This window comes from Rosa chinensis, chromosome 5, assembly GCF_002994745.2.
Source record: "Rosa chinensis cultivar Old Blush chromosome 5, RchiOBHm-V2, whole genome shotgun sequence".
NCBI lineage: Eukaryota > Viridiplantae > Streptophyta > Magnoliopsida > Rosales > Rosaceae > Rosa > Rosa chinensis.
The window spans coordinates 76,781,709-76,786,044 of record NC_037092.1 but is presented as its reverse complement, the minus strand read 5'-3'; the positions used below and the strand labels follow the sequence as shown (position 1 = coordinate 76,786,044).

The 4,336-nt window shown below is 39.6% G+C and overlaps 1 pseudogene; it reads left to right on the top strand.

Moving 5' to 3' along the window:
* The first annotated feature begins 273 nt into the window (after positions 1-273).
* On the top strand, positions 274-3,081 carry LOC112164101 (annotated as a pseudogene).
* The last annotated feature ends 1,255 nt before the right edge of the window (positions 3,082-4,336 follow it).

Below are 4,336 nucleotides of genomic sequence, written 5' to 3'. Positions count from 1 at the left end.
TTCTAACCTCATCGGATGTCTAGTCAATCTGCGAAAGATCTTACAGGAGTGGTCTGGCGTCAGGAAGAATCTCACAAAGTCTAGTGGTCGACACTGACCAGTAGTGACCTGATCAGAGATCATCGAACAGGTATGATAGGCAAGCTGTCCATCTATAGGTCTGAGATCAATTTGGTCTAACATAACCGATGATTGTGGCTTCAATGCCGGTTGGCAATCTAGTTCGAGTCTGATCTCTACTAGAACTAGGCTGAGTTTAAGTTTGATCTTCTAATGGAATTTGAACCTATATTCAAAGATGATCTCTGGGTATATGATATGGGTACTTGGATACAGCTATATGGTATTGGTACTGATCTTGGTATTGGTATGAATCTGGTTTGGTATGGTTATGAATCTAGTATTGGTATTGGTAGGGTAAAATGAAGAACTTCAAAAAGTTCTTATGATAGTTGATATTTCTGCAGCGGAATTCGGTTGAGAAATTTAGGTTTTAAAAACGCATTGCTCAGATACCATATAAAACAATATATAGGAATAATTTGATATTCTATTCATCTCTCAATAAGGTTTGTAGATAATTACATTAGTGTACATACAAGGCAAGTTAACTAAAAAAGGATGGAGGTTAGTAACCTGTAACATCCCGAACCTAAATTTACCCGTTTACTAGTCATTTGGACGGTAAACGACAATTACTTTCACTTTTTAATATGTTTCGATACTTTTAGTTGCCCTAAAAGTTGATTTTTGTTTGGGTCAAAATTTGAGAAAATGTTCTTCATGAAAGTTGTAGAGGAAATCAAACCGAGCGAGTGCATATGTGGTACGTAAAAATCAGAGTTTGTATGCAAAAGTTATAAGCGAAATACCAAAGTTAATGTTCATGGTAGATAATATATATTTGAATTTTTTACTGTGGGCTGGTAAATTTCCTTTTTCTTTTATCTCTCTCTCTCTCTCTCTCTCTCTCTCTCTCTCTCTCTCTCTCTCTCTCTCTCTCTCTCTCTCTCTCTCTCTCTCTCTCTCTCTCTCTCTCTCTCTCTCTCTCTCTCCTGCAACTCTCTCTTTCTCCGCCTCCAAGCCACCTGACAGCTTGCAACCGGCATCGTTGACTTCGTCTCCTCCTCCTCTTGATGCTTACGGTGGTATTTCAAGGCATCATGGCCGGAAAATTACTAACCAACACTGAGAAACATGCGGTTACTGTAGCAGATGTGGTCAATGTCGGTTTCTCTCAAATCCAGCCACCTCCTGCCACAAACCCAGGTCCATTAGAAGCGCATTGAGCCACTCTTCATGCTCTCCAAATTTCTTGAAGCGATTCAAAGTGCGGAGGAAGAAAGCATAATTGGAAAATTTTACTGTACAATCAGGTTCAAGCTTCTCCTTAATTGTTGAGGTACTTCTTGTCATTTTCTGGATTTGCTGTAGTTGAGAAAGTTGTTCGTATGGTTGACACGATGCTGCTACCAAAATTTGGTGGCCATTGGAGCTGGTAGCGGTTGCAGTGGCGGTGGCGCTGCCACTGTGGGCGGCAGTGGCGACGTGTAGGGCAGCTTTTTAATTTCGATTTTTTAGCTAATTAAATCCTATATTTTCTGTAGAGGTTGGATATGTGATTTTGACGAATTTTGGAGAAGTTTGACATTGATTGTGAATTTTCGAAGTTTGGAATTTCGAATGTCGATTTGTGGAATCTGACCTTCGGATTTCCCTTGTTTCCACTATGGAATGTTTTAATCAACGGATTGATATTAGTAGTGAAGTTTGGCTTGAATCCGGAAAGAAATGGAGATGTTGGTTTACGTGGGATTTTCGGGATTCATTATAGAATCGTATTTATTTGTCGAATTGTCGTTTATGGAATATAATTGTGTACAGGATGAGGTACTGACTCATCACTCGACGAGGATCCTTATGCTTGGATACCACGTTAGCCGTATACTGTAAGTGGACGTTTGATTTTAAATAATGCATGCAATTATTTTCTGAATTAAGAATTAATTTAAATTATCCTTTTAAATTATTGAGCATATTATCCGAGTTTTTAAATAGGGTTTAGATTTTAAAATTTGGTGATGATTGACTTGCAAAAAAGAAAAGAAAGAAAAAATAATCAGAATTGCAAATGAGGGTAGTTAGGGTAATTTGTAAAAATAAATTGAATTAAAGTAATAGAAAAATAAAAATGATGTGTGCATAGAAAAAAGGGTCCTTGACCCAAAGCCTCAAAATGAGTAAAAGTTATCTCATTTAACCAGCAACATATTTTTATTCCTCCTTACCCAATTTAAACTAAATTGACATTTTTACCCTCAGCCTAATTAAAAAATTACATCATGCCATGTCTCTCTCTCTCTCTCTCTCTCTCTCTCTCTCTCTCTCTCTCTCTCTCTCTCTCTCTCTCTCTCTCTCTCTCTCTCTCTCTCTCTCTCTCTCTCACATCAAAGTACAGGAGCTCAATCTAGGCACCTCCGGCGAACTGGACCGACTCGATTCCCCACCTCACCTCTCACGGCCGCGCCGACGCCCTCGTCCCCTCCTCCTCCTCCCCCCTCTGCTTCGACTCCGCTCACGTGCAGCGCACGCCCTTCCCTGAAGCCCGCCGCCTCATCACGACCAAAACGATGAGTTTGTTTCCTACACACAATAGCAGAACAATTGCTTCCCCTCCGAGTACTCGCCTCTAGCGGCGGACTGCGATCCGCATATCCAATTCGCCACCGAAGCCCTAGGTTGCTGACCCGAGGCCGTCAACATGTGGATTGGGGACAAGCGCTGTACGACGTCGTTTCACAAGGATCAGTACTAGAATCTCTACGCTGTGATCACGGGACAGAAGCATTTCCTCCTCCTCCCTCCCACCGATGTGCATTCGGATGTACGTAAGGGAGTACCCGACCGCTCAATATTCGTATTCTCCGGTCACCGAAGAGTTTGAGCTGGAAGTGGAGAGTCCGGCTAGGTCCATGCTTTGGTCTAGCTGGAAATGAACAGCTCGCCAAGTTCCCTTTGTTCTTCAATGGGCCTAGGCCCTTTTGCTGTACGATTAATCTAGGAGAGATGCTTTACTTGTAAGTTTTTAATTGATTTCATTGATGCAGAAGGCCCAGAAGGAAAAAAAAAAAGTTCTATTAGGGCAATAGACGTTTGTTGAAGCGTCTATTGGGGGGCAATAGACGTTTTGAATTGATATAATTTTCTCATTTTTCTTATTTAATCAATGTTTATTTGTCTAAATTTAAAAAGATTGGTTCTTATTCCGGCGACTGAAAGTTCTGTTGGGGGGCAATAGACGTCTATTAGGGGGCAATAGATGTGTATTGGGAGGCAATAGACATCTATTGGGGGCAATAAACCTTTCCGGTGAGGTTTTCAGAAAAGTCTGATGGGCGGCGGCCGGTGACCGGATTCCGGTGAAAGTTGGCAGGATTCCAGCGGCCGGTGACCAGATTCCGACAAAGTCCTATGGTTTCTCTCTCTTCCCTTCTCTCTCTCTCTCTAAGTAACAAAGGTAAGGATAAAATGGTATTAAAAAAAAATAAAAACAAAAAAAAAATCTTAATGGGGTATTAGGCAAGACCTCCTTAGAGTGTTTTGGGTAAGAGGGAATTAAAAAAAATTAATGGGGTAAGTGGGAAAAAAATCTCTAAAAATGGGGTAAATGAACAAAAACCCTAGAAAAAATGGGTGAGTGAATAACACCACCCTTTCTTTTTAGCTTTCATTATTTTAGTAATAGCTGTTGATAAACAATAGATGTTCCCTGCACACATTTTAGTTTATCCTCTACCTACTTCATTAGACAATTAAATGTGAAAACAAACTACATATCTTATTGGTCGGTTCTTAATTCTGATGGGAGGTTTTGTCGTCATGTATCTGTGGCCGTGAAATTTAAAAATTTGTAGAGCAATTAGTTTATAGTTCTACTAACAAGGTGCCAAGCACTTTACCCCTAACCTAAGAAAACAAATTGGGTTTATAAGATACATCGAGATAAATCTCATGAAAATATTGACGTATTTAAAGTGATTATGAAAGTAATTGTTAATTTTTTTGGCTACGTCTACTAACAAGGTGCCAAACACTTTTTCCCTAACCCAAGAAAATAAATTGGATTTGAAAGACATACCGTGATAAATCTCATGAAAATTTTGACGAATTTAATATGATAATGAAAGTAATTGTTGATCTTTTTGGTTACATCTATTAACAAGGTTACATCTACTAACAAGGGGCCAAGCACTTTACCCCTAACCCAAGAAAGTAAATTGAGTTTGAAAAACACACCGAGATACATTTCATGAAAACATTGACGAATTTAGGATGA